This window comes from Dermacentor albipictus, chromosome 1 (assembly GCF_038994185.2).
Source record: "Dermacentor albipictus isolate Rhodes 1998 colony chromosome 1, USDA_Dalb.pri_finalv2, whole genome shotgun sequence".
NCBI classification, from domain to species: Eukaryota; Metazoa; Arthropoda; class Arachnida; order Ixodida; family Ixodidae; genus Dermacentor; species Dermacentor albipictus.
In genome coordinates this window covers 297,115,477-297,127,431 of record NC_091821.1, presented here as the reverse complement: position 1 = coordinate 297,127,431, position 11,955 = coordinate 297,115,477, and the positions used below count along the sequence as shown (strand labels likewise).

Genomic DNA, 11,955 nt, shown 5'->3' with positions numbered 1-11,955 from the left:
GGAACTGGCTTTCAATTACTATACCACCAGGGCAATGTTCCTTCAGATTGACGTAGCCTCTGAGGGTGACCCAGCACACTATGACCACACACATGAAGTGAGCCGCATCACTGGCGTAGCCTCCAGAATAGCATTGTGAAACATAGTTCCAGCGCACAATTGAACAAGGACGAGGAGAGAAAGACAACACGAACGCCGGACTTCAACTGAGTTTTATTCATGGGAAACAGGGCTTTATGTACACAGGGGGAGGGGGTGGGGGACTGCTAGTGCGCAGGACCACTCAAAAATATTTCCTTGGTCTAGGCAAAGGTCATCAGAGGTGTCAAAACAAAAATAAAAAGTCATCACTCAGTACAATTAGTAGAACTTGTTGTTGGGCGAGTTGGTAGATATTGGCGAACATTGTTTAACTGCGCGAACAAACGAACCACAAAGGCAGAGAGGGACAAGGACTGCACCCGTCCTTGTCCCTCTCTGCCTTTGTGGTTCGTTTGTTCGCGCAGTTAAACAATGTTCGACTCAGTACAATCTTGTTTATGTCCCGCCCTACCGGCGTTCGTGTTGTCTTTCTCTCCTCGTCCTTGTCCCCATCAACACAAGCGGCCGCAACGATGTTCCGATGTTCCATTAGTTCCTGCAAGACAAGAAGCTTTCAGCTAAGTGGGAGGCTGCTGTGAAGCGAAACAACTTCAAGCGCTCAAGAACAAGTGTTGTGCTCTAACCACTTCCGTGACGATTACTACTGCAGTTTATCAATAATGCGTGCTTTGAGTTCTCCTAAAAAAAATTGTTAGCACGCTGAACGGAAGGTGCATGTTTATCGCCCACCCTTGACGCAGGTTTCATCGCCAAGCGCCACGAATTTTCTATTCGCACGTGTGTTGTGAAACAGCCTGCACGCAGCTACCATAACGCAGTGCAAGTGTAAAGTTTGCATGTGTTGGAAAGCCTGCTCACGCCAAGATGCTGCACTCCCCCTTCTCTCGCACACATAAGAAACCGACCATCTCACGTAGCCGGCGGAATTCGCCAATTACGAGTAGCGTGCGGATGGCGCGCTGATGAAGGTTCTATAATACACGTGCTACAACAGCCGGTAAACTTTTGCCGCGTTTAAATTGTCTGTGTAGATTGCCGACAGCTTTGGGGCAGTGCACAAATGCTGAAGATCGCATCACCGCTTACGTTCTACGAGGAGGCATGCAGGAACATAACACTACAGTTGTTTTCCCGGAAACGTACTCACTGGAACGCTGAATGCAGCTTAGCAAAAATCATACTCGCCAAAGAACATTTCCAACACAAGGAGATACTAACACTTCGCCTTCGTTCGCCTGGAAAGCAGTGCTTCCACCAGCATTTTTTGCTTCTTGGAGAGGCCGGCTCTTCACAATCGGCTCGTACATGTAGTATGTACAAGTATAAACCCCTTACAAGTGATCTTGCACGCGACAGCGACAGCGCTGCAAGCGAGGCGATAGCTGTTGCGTTCACTTGTCGTCTGCAAGCAGAACCATTGTTGACATCAGGAGGCTCCCGGCCAATCACAGGCGGAAACGAGGCACGCGAGCTGGGCGTCTGCTGCTGCACTTTTCGTTGAAATAAAATATGTTTGCACTTTCTTTCACTCAATTTCGATGCGATATTCGAGTTCAGAGGGTTGAAAACCACGCCGTACTGCTCTTCACTCATTTTTTCTGAAAAACCTTTCAGCTTCCCTTTAATACAGTAGAAACGTTCTAAACACCCGCAACTATAATTTTAATGCATGAGAGTACTCCCTTCAGTTGCCGAGGGAGATCGGCGATCTTCATTGAACAAAAGCTCCATTAAACTCCCTTAGTGGAAGCGCAACCATGTGCATTGAGTGCATCTCCCTCAAGGTAAAGATGATTGTGTTAAAGGAGACTGTGGGTGCCTGTGTGACAGGGGCATGTTCCATTGTTTGTGATGTTATTTCTTTCTTTCAAGTGTGTAATTTATTATAAGGCTTTAAAAATGTACATTGCAACCCATCGCAGTGACTCCGCTCCCCTGAGTTTTCATCTGCCCCCTCCCAATTGATCTAGTTAGCCCAATTGACTTCAGTTAGGCAAGCTATCTGATTGGCTGCCCAGATTGCGTCATAGATAATTTTTCCAACTTTATAGGGAACAAATGTTGTTTGTAACAATTGGAATGCTGGTTAATTTGTTTATATAAAACATCTAACAGAGTAACAGAAACAGAATACACAATGACAGTTTATCACTGCACTCAAGCACTTTCAGCACACAGCAAGTGTCGTCTGCTTGTGTTACAGTGTTCTCCATGTTGACGCGAACTGCGAAGTCAATGTTGGTCTCAAGCTTTCTTTTCGTGAGCACCATGGATTTCCCTTGTTACGTTGTGGGCTGCAAATCTAGTGATCGGCGAGATGTCAAGCTACAACACCGTGTCCAGGCTTCTGCAAGGCCCATGCGAGTGGAGTGGCTGCAGCTTGCAGCGCATCGAGCTGTCGGTATCTGATTGGTGCCAGCTTCTAGCAATTTGCCGCTGTCACTTCGTGCCGAAGTATTACTACCACAACACACTCTTCTGCAAAATTACAGCCTTTGGGTCGTATCTTGCCACACAACAATAATTGTCATCTGCGTTGTCCGCATTTTCTTTCTTTAATGCTGCAAGTGCGGTACTTCCAAGTCATGAACGGCATGCACATTATCAGCATGACAGAGCATTCTCGACAGGAAAGTAGCGAGTGCACCGTTTTCAAGAAAGGAAACACAAGCAAGACAAATGACAATTATTGTTGTTTGGCAAGATATGACCCAAAGGGTGTACATTTGTTTAAGAGTGTAGAGAGCTTTAGCATGTCATGTCCAGCATTTGCATAAACGCAGGCGGACTGGGTGTTTTACCGGATGAGTGGAAGCCACAGGCGAAACGTTTTCATTTTTCTAGGAGGCTGTGGCCCGTCCATCTTTGCAAAGACCATACATCCGTATATATTGATCTGCGTAATGAACGCAGTTGTTTTCCCAATCACCGAAGCAAAGTTGGGGATGCGTTCATTATGGGGAGTAAGTTTCATGGAGACATTTTCAAAACAGTAAAAATTGAAAAGACAGTAATGATTTGGAACATGCATATAACTTTGCAGTAAAAATGCACGTATACCAATTGCAAACCGTAACTTCACTCCGCATCAGAACCGCCAGACCTGCTGTTCATGTCACTGGCCTCTTCATGTACCTCATCATGGTTCCACCATAGAATAAAGAACCAACACGTCAGCCACGCGAAGTTGGCGCAACCTGGGCCAATCGCGCTCGGCGAAACTGAACGCACGCTCTGAACAGTGATCTCCGATCAATCGCACCCCACCTATTGGGTGACCAATGTCCTACAGATCTCCAGAAGAGATCCGAAGCAGCATATTCGAATGTCCTTGGGACATATGTAAGGAGCCTGTGGATCATTCTTGGATGTCCATGGGATTGTCCCATGCACGTGAATTGACGTTCATAGAAACATCCGATGAACATCATAATGGGATATTCAGACATCCAAGAGATGCCTAAAAATGGATTATTCTCATTGCATAATCCCAAATACATTCTAAGGACATTTTGGTCAGTATGTAGGACGCTTCTGGGACATGTTATGTTACCTATCGCCCAAAGGATGTTTGTGGGACACTTGCTTGTGGATTTGGGATATCCACAAGACGTGCATACTGATTTTAAATTAACATAATAGGGACGTTCCTCATAATACGCCCTAGCAGGGCAGCAGGCTTGCGGCATTTTACATACTATTAACAAAGCTTGGCCTGGTTTTGTGTTGGCGTGTGGGGCAATGATGAAAAGGAACTGCATGGCTCTTGAAGATCCATCTCAGTGGAACATTTTTGTCATGCAGAAGCTTAAGTACCAGGAGGCAGGCCAGGAATACAGCCTGTCGCATCTCAAAGCATGCTAAAGAAGGCTGCAGTGCAGCTAAGCACTGTGCACATGATTCCCTGCTACGGTAAGCTAATACATTGTATACAACTTGATAAAATTGCATTAGATCAAAACATACAGACATGCTCTACTTTTTTGGGCTAACAGGGACGAAGCTACAGAACGAAGTTCTGCAGGCTGCTGAATCATTTGTCAATCTCAGTAAATATACAGCATTTATATTCAATAAAACAATTGCATGAAGATCATAGGTCCAGCTCTCAAATGCACTCAGCAGTTTTCAGTAAAGCACATCAGTGCAAACAAATAAAATGCAATAATTTCATCATACAAGCTCAGCCATTAGGAGTTACTTATATTGCACCATGGGTAGTAAAAGTGTGCATGAATTAAACTGTTTACAAATGCACTTTCGGTAAGGAAATTTAAGAAATCGCAGTGGGGCCACTACAGAAGTTACCAAGAGGCTTGCTGTGGGCTCACTTTCGTGGTTGCAAGCACATCAATGCAAAATTTGCGGTACATTTCAAATATGTTAGCCACATTAAGTTACCAAAGCCTTTCTTTAGGCCATATTTACTAGTTACACACACTAACACGAGTTATGCTAAAGACGTCAAAACTACATTAGGCATTAACGAAATTATTTGAGACTAGTTCAGTGGTCATATATAGACATAAACAGCTGCTGTATGATCATCCATTTATATAGCAAATGCACTCTGCATCCACAATAAATTCTGGGAAAGGTCACCAGAGCAAACATTGACACTTTCGTGTACAGTCGAACCCAACTATATCAAACCCGTTTACATTGAATTATTCTGTATATCGAACAATTTCTGAATCAGTATAGTGACATTGAGTATATGTAGCAAAAATTACACTTACATCGAACAAAAATAGCAGCGACTCCTGATACATCGAACGTCAAGCGATGCAAAAGTGCCTCCAGAAGTTGGCTTTCCCTCACGGTGGCGGGGAAACCTGGCAGCGTGACTCCATTCAGTCGCTCTCCCTACCGTAACCGCGCTGCTTCGGGCGAGCCGTCGACACCCCACTGCAAAAATTATCTTGGCTCGCCCACAGCGCTTGTTCGGACAGCCAATCGGAGGCTCTTGTGCCTTCGTCATGCAAGATGGCACAAGTGCGAGTTGTCTCGCTGCTTTTCTGGTTCATTGTGTTTGTGCCTTGTGGGCCTTCTCTCGCCGTGTTGCTGTGATGAAGTGGCAGAATTTGCCTTTCGCCATGAAGCTTGAAATCATAAGCCGGGTCGAATGCGGTGACAAGTCGGATGTCCGCTCAGCATGCAAGATTCTGAGGAGCACTCTCAGCACAACCTTGAAGAATAATGAGGAGATTAGGACTAAAGCAGACAAACTCGCGACACGGTGCCCATGGCACCTGATGCGCACGCACGGCCGTGTACAAGTGGTTCATCTGAAATTGCTTCAGACGTGCCAGCTTCCGCGTGCCCGGTGATGACCGTAAATTCTAATGTGTGCAACGAAGCCGTTGCCGGTGTTGCCGAAGTTTGAAGCGGGCTCTCGGAATTTCCGGAAGCCGTTGACAAATCGGCAGTCGACAAGTTTGTGAGTACAGATGATGGTCTTGCGACCACGGGAGAGCCTGAAAACAAAGACTACATTGCCAACATCGTACTACGCACAAGTGAAAGTGGGCACAATGAGGAAAGCAACAACAGTCCTTTACCCACATCCTCCAAAGTGATTGGTGTGCATGCACTAGTCCGGTGCTTCTGCACAAATGTGGAACGTTGCAGCCTTACCTGCTCCGACTGCTTAGACAATGTGGAGATGTGCCTGTGTTGCAGGCAGCGAAATTTCCCAAGCAGAAGAAAAATCAAGACTATTTCATGTGAAACTAAGCTAGTTTCATTAATAAAGTGATTTTTATAAATGGTATGTGCTTTTATGACATCCAATTCTTTAGCAGACTTATATAGAATTATGCTCTATATCGAACTAATAGCCGTTTTTGTGAGTTCTATATAGCCCAGGTTCGACTGAAGTGACGAGACCACTTCAGTGGAGCTAACATTTTGCAGATGCATTTCTGCTAGTAAAAAAATTTTAAAAGCCCTCTGCGAGGATGGGGGTACAAAGGAAGTTAGTAGGAGGCCTACTGCAGGCTGACTCACTTCAGCGGTCACAGCACATAAATGCAGTATGTGCTGGAAAGTTCACAGGTGCCTTAGCCATGAAGGAAGCCTACTCCAGACATCCTGCAGGCCTGCTCCAGTGGTGGCACACAGTAAAATTACTAGAGATTTGATACACACACTGGGCATTAATAAAATTACTAAACAATCCAATCACATAAACAGTTGCAGACACTTGCAGACAGTGTCTCAGGGCTCTGTGCTTGGGCCACTTTTGTTCCTTGTTTAAATTAATGATTTAGTAGTAGGCCTTAAATCAACCCTTAGACTGTACGCCGACGACTGTGTCATGTATCGTACAGTGAAATGCCATGCCGTCTGTCTTACAGGACGACCTTGAAAAACTGTCTATCTGGTGCAACCGGCGGCAGATGACTCTGTATACCGGTAAAAGCTACCATGTGCAGTTTACAAAGCAAAAGAAAAGATTCCCCAGTTTGTATTGCGTAAATAATATTGCACTCAGTACCACTGAGCATGTTAAATACCTCGGAGTTACGTTTTCTGAAACACTTGACTGGACTAATCATGTTAATTCGATCAACGCGAAAACTTACCGTCTTCTTCACTTTTTCCAACGAAATTTTAAGCATTCTCCTTCATCACTGAAGGAAACCTTGTATTTAACAGACGTTAGGCCTATTCTAGAATATGCACGCGTTACCTGTGATCCGTACACTGAAAACCTCACAGACAAAATAGAATGCGTCCAGAAGCAAACAGCACGCTTCGTAACATGAAATTATAATTTTACTATCAGAGGATCCGGAATACGGGAAGGGTTGGGTTGGAAAACTCTCTCTTCATGCAGGAAAATCCTAAGATTGAAATTCCTTTACAGTATGTACAAAAGTAAAACTGGTATCAACAAAACACTGTTCACTAAGGAGCCACATTACGTTTCATCTAGGAGAGACCACGCTAACAAAATTAGAGCTTATCAGTGCCATACCAATGTTTTCAAGTATTCATGTTTTCCTAACACGATTAACGATTGGAATGAGCTCCCTAATGAAGTGATGGCAGCGTCTAGTATTGAAAATGCTATTGAGAGCCATATTCTTTTAATGTTCTGTTATTCATCTCTGCACATACACTACTGTTTTTTTTAGTTACTTTGTTACTTACTTTGTTTGGTACTTTGTTAGTTTGTCTGCCGCTTTTGCAAATTTCACGGCTTAAACGATGTTGCATTTACTGATGTATTCTTTTGATCTTGCTGAATGTTTTTCCATTGTGACCACCTGTATTTTAACCCCCTACGATAATGCTGTGCAGGCGATGTAGGTGTACCAAATAAATAAATAAACGTTACTGAAGAGTTCACAGGTACAAAAGCAGTTACAAGACACTTGCTTTAGCACAAAACCAAACTGATTTCACAGGTACAGAAGTTACAAGATACTCGCTGTACTTGAGTGGTCACAGGTACAAATGCATCCTAAGTGTTCACAGGCTCGAAGATCTCTAATCAAGTAAACAGAAGCTGAATGCGCAGCCAGATATTGCTGAAGCCATTACAGGTACCTTGGCAACTGCACAATTAACTAAAGGCTTGCAGCATGCTCGCTTCAGCAGTCATAGACACAGAAGTGCATTGTACGATTTCACCTGTACCAAAAGTTAACAGAGGATTTTCGTGGGCTTGCTTCAGCGGTCACACATACACACAAGTTCACCCTAAAAATTCATGGGTATTGGACAGCCTTGATGGAAGAGACCCGAGGCAGAGCGTGGCTGTTCTTCCATGGCAGAAGATACAAATACCTGTGAAAAAATCACAGGTATCTTGGCGACTAAACATTTTACTAAGGCTTGCTGCAGGCTAGCGTCAGCAGTCGCAGACAACTCTGCCAAAGGGGTCATTGAAGTCTGCCCCCTTTTTTTTTAGAGGATAAATAAAGCACGCAACATACCATTAGAAATAATTGTTGGCTACCTCTTCTCTTGAAAAAATATTATGAAGTTTTTCCTGTGTATATATTTAAATATAACGCGTTTGTGCATGGTATTCACAGTGGAAATTTTAAAGAAACATTGGAGTTAAAAAATACAGATGACGTAGCCGCCGCTGGTGCTCCTAATGCACTTGTCCTCTTATTGTCAGGATTTGCAGAAATAAAGGGAAAGTATGAATTAAAAGCTGTGTACGCCTGCATCAACAATCATGCTGTAAGCTTTTAGCCACAATAAAATGATAAGTGAAACATTACAGGCAGGCAACTGAAAGAACTTTGGTAATGACATTTCAAGGAGGGTGGGAGTGGTGGGGGTTGTGGGTTTCGGCATTGCCAAGGGTGGCTCTGCCCTCCCTCCCTCCCCCCCCCCCCCCCCAGCAGAAAATTTCGGAGGGGGGCTCAGGTCCTGCAGCCCCCTGTAGTCGGAGTCTATGGCGGAGGCGCAAACGTGAACGACCTGCATGGTGCAGCCACCTGGTGTGATGCGTCCTCGCTGCCCCTCATGAAGCCATGCTGCCAGCCCACCACGCACAAATGGAAATTCCCCTTTTATCTTTAAGTGAGGATTTTCTATCGGCAAAGGTTGTGAGGTCAGCGATCCCTAGCAAGTTTCTCTGGTGGCAGTGGTGCCTGCTCTGGTCGAAAAAATGACATCACCACCGGCAGAGACCAATTGACGAGTCACTCGATCATATTTGGCCAGATACGGAAAAATGTGTGTGGCTCCAAAAGAAAGCTATTTGATTTCGGGAGATAGATTCGGTTGAGACAAATTTTGTAGACGCGTAGCGTATAGCTACACTAAAACATTCATGCCACAATTTAAGTGAAGCAGCTCATATTAAGAGAGCTATAGATGATTACAAGTGTGGCAACGAGCGACCGCATAAACCGGTGGAGTCTCGGCCTTCCGAGAGAGAGGGAGCAAACTGACACAACCAATAGCTTAGCGTAGCATTTTTTAAATACCCTCGAACACTAGCCTGTGCCAGTGCGTGCCAGCACATGCCAGCGGCACATGCCTCCTGTAGACATGAGCATCTGTGTAATTCTGATGCGACGCCGATGCTGCTACTGCTACAGAGGGCGCGCCCCCCTTAGAAAGGAGGAAAATGCAACGAACGATAGAAAAGCCATGTGACACGGCGTGTCTTGGGAGTCGCATATAGAGGCAGCGTCGAGAGATGCAGCAGGGTTTTGTCACACACTGGTGGTGTCGACGGCGAGGGTGCTTCAATGTAGGCAGACTTGAGACATTCCAGGGCAGTTGTGTCTGGTCGGCCATTCACGTTCACGACAAAAGTCAGCAGACGGTGCTTGAGAACAGATTATGGGCCGGTGTAGTGCAGCTGCAAAGGCTTGCGCATGGCACAGTTACGCACAAAAATGTGGGTAGAAAAAGTGAGTGCAGGAGAAACGTATGGAGACCTTAATATATTTAGAAGTTTCGACCACGGTCAGTAAGCAGCTGTTGCGGAGCGCCATGAAGCAAGATAATGTCACCCAAGAGAAACTCCGCGACATCAGTGGCGCAACTGGTAGGGAGAGCCCGCGTGATAGCATATCGGGTGGCGTAATCAGTTGCGACGGCTACCCATTTGTTCCCATCCAACACGCACAGGCAGCAACATAGCGTCGGACGGAGCGAGCGAGACCAGGCCAATAGAAGCGGCAGCGGACGCGATCGTACGTGCGGGTTACCCCAAGATGTCCTGCAGTGGGTGCATCATGCATCTCAAATAGCAGTCTGTCGTAGATGTTTTGGCGCGACAAGAAGAAGATCAGAGCCGTCAGGGAGGAAGTTCCTTCGATACAGAATGCTGCCAGCTGGAGGACATATCGGCGAATGGATGCGTCAGTAGGTGTAGAGCGCAGATGCTCGATGAGGGCTCGCAGCGATAGGTCTCTGTACCGCTCGTCGGCGATGTTAGCGAAGGCAGACACAGAGAAAATGCCGTTGGCGGTACTACTGTCGGCATCGTCAGGCTCGTCTACCGGGTAGCGAGACAGGCAGTCAGCATCCTTGTGTAGTCGGCCAGATTTGTAGGTGACAGTATACGAATATTCTTGGAAGCGTAATGCCCAGCGACCAACTCTTCATGTAGGATCTTTCAGTGAGCATAACCAGCAAAGCGTGTGATGGTCTGTGACAACGGAAAAGGGTCGGCCATATAAGTATGGGCGACACTTCGCAACCGCCCAAACTAGGGCCAGACACTCACGCTCAGTGATGGAATAGTTGCGCTCGGAGGGTGAACGGAGCCTGCTGGCGTAAGCGATAACACGGTCATTGCCGTGCCAGCTGCGCTGACGTTGTGTCAGTACTGTGCCGATTCCGTGATTGCCGGCATCAGTACGGACTTCGGTAGGCGCAGTAGGATCGAAATGGGCCAGAACGGGAGGCGTTGTGAGAAGGTAGATTAGATGCGAGAATCCAGAGGCCTCGTGATCACCCCACTGGAAAAGGGCGTTATCACCCCACGAAAAGGACAGCCACAGAGACTGTCTCGAGTCAGGCTCAGGGCGAATGAGCCACCCATCAGTGCTGTCCCAGGGGGCACACAGATGGTTGTTACTGTATACTTATGTACTTTGTGAATTTTCTATGTGTTATCTGTCTGTGCAAGGCTGCATCTCATCGTCCTCCCAAGACGGGTACTGGAACTGCAGATCTGGAGTGCAATAACTCATATTCAGTGTCCATGTGCGTTTTTTTTTTTTTTTTATTGGGGAAGCCAGAGATCATTTTCTATTGTGTAAAGATGTATCACTAAGCATGTGTGTTACAGTACTAACATGTGTTCTTTGACTCGTGACTTTTGTTGCGAGGAGAGCGAGTAGATCATTTTTTTCCTTTCAAGGGAGAGGTGATGTGGTATCCGTAACTTCTGGTTTCGGTTTTGGGTCTTTACATCAGGGCGCCACTCAGCGCCAAACGCTGTAAGTGCCTCCTCAGAAATAAAGATTCATTCTTCGTCTGGTCCCCGACTGGAGTGTTACTTTCATCACTGCGTAACGCGGTGATGAAAGTAACACTACTTCTTCACGCTGGGATGCTGTCCTACACAGCCCCAACCTCGAAGAACAGTTATGGGCTGTCCAACGGGCCCGCGACGCAGCGGAGAGGCTCGGCCTCTCTGTCCCGACGTGGGAGCGGCCCGCTGCGCGCTAGGGCGCGCCCTAAAGGACCCTAATAAAGTTTTTCGTCCATCCATCCATCCCCGACTGGAGCAGTCTGGCTCTTATCTTGAGGCGCTGCGCGCCCCGGCCGTTTCAGCTTCACGCCGTAAACCTTTCGTCCGGCCGCCCCGTCAAAGCTACAACAAAAAGCTATATGCAAGTATATTTACAAGAAAATACGCCGCAGAATAATATGTGGATAACGAATACCTTCTTCCGCAAGTGGGATAGCCGAAAGTGGACGTGGAGGAGCCAGCACGGCGAGAGTAAAAATGAAATAGGCTTCATACTCTGCGCTAACCCTGGCATCATACAAGATGTGGACGTGCTCGGCAAGGTGCGCTGTAGTGACCATAGAATGGTAAGAACTCGAATTAGCCTAGACCTTAGGAGGGAACGGAAGAAACTGGTACATAAGAAGCCCATCAATGAGTTAGCGGTAAGAGGGAAAATAGAGGAATTCCTGATCAAGCTACAGAACAGGTATTCGGCTATAACTGGGGAAGAGGACCATAGTGTTGAAGCAATGAACGACAATCTTATGGGCATCATTAAGGAGTGTGCAATAGAAGTCGGGGGTAACTCCATTAGGCAGGATACCAGCAAACTATCGCAGGAGACGAACGATCTGATCAAGAAACGCCACTGTATGAAAGCCTCTAACCCTACAGCTAGAATAGAACTG

At 46.3% G+C, this 11,955-nt stretch overlaps 1 protein-coding gene across 5 annotated transcripts in view; it reads left to right on the top strand.

Moving 5' to 3' along the window:
• The window catches only part of Rubicon (run domain Beclin-1-interacting and cysteine-rich domain-containing protein rubicon), a 461,889-nt gene that overhangs the window by 404,332 nt on the left and 45,602 nt on the right, over positions 1-11,955 (top strand). The gene's annotated exons all lie outside the window — the stretch shown is intronic.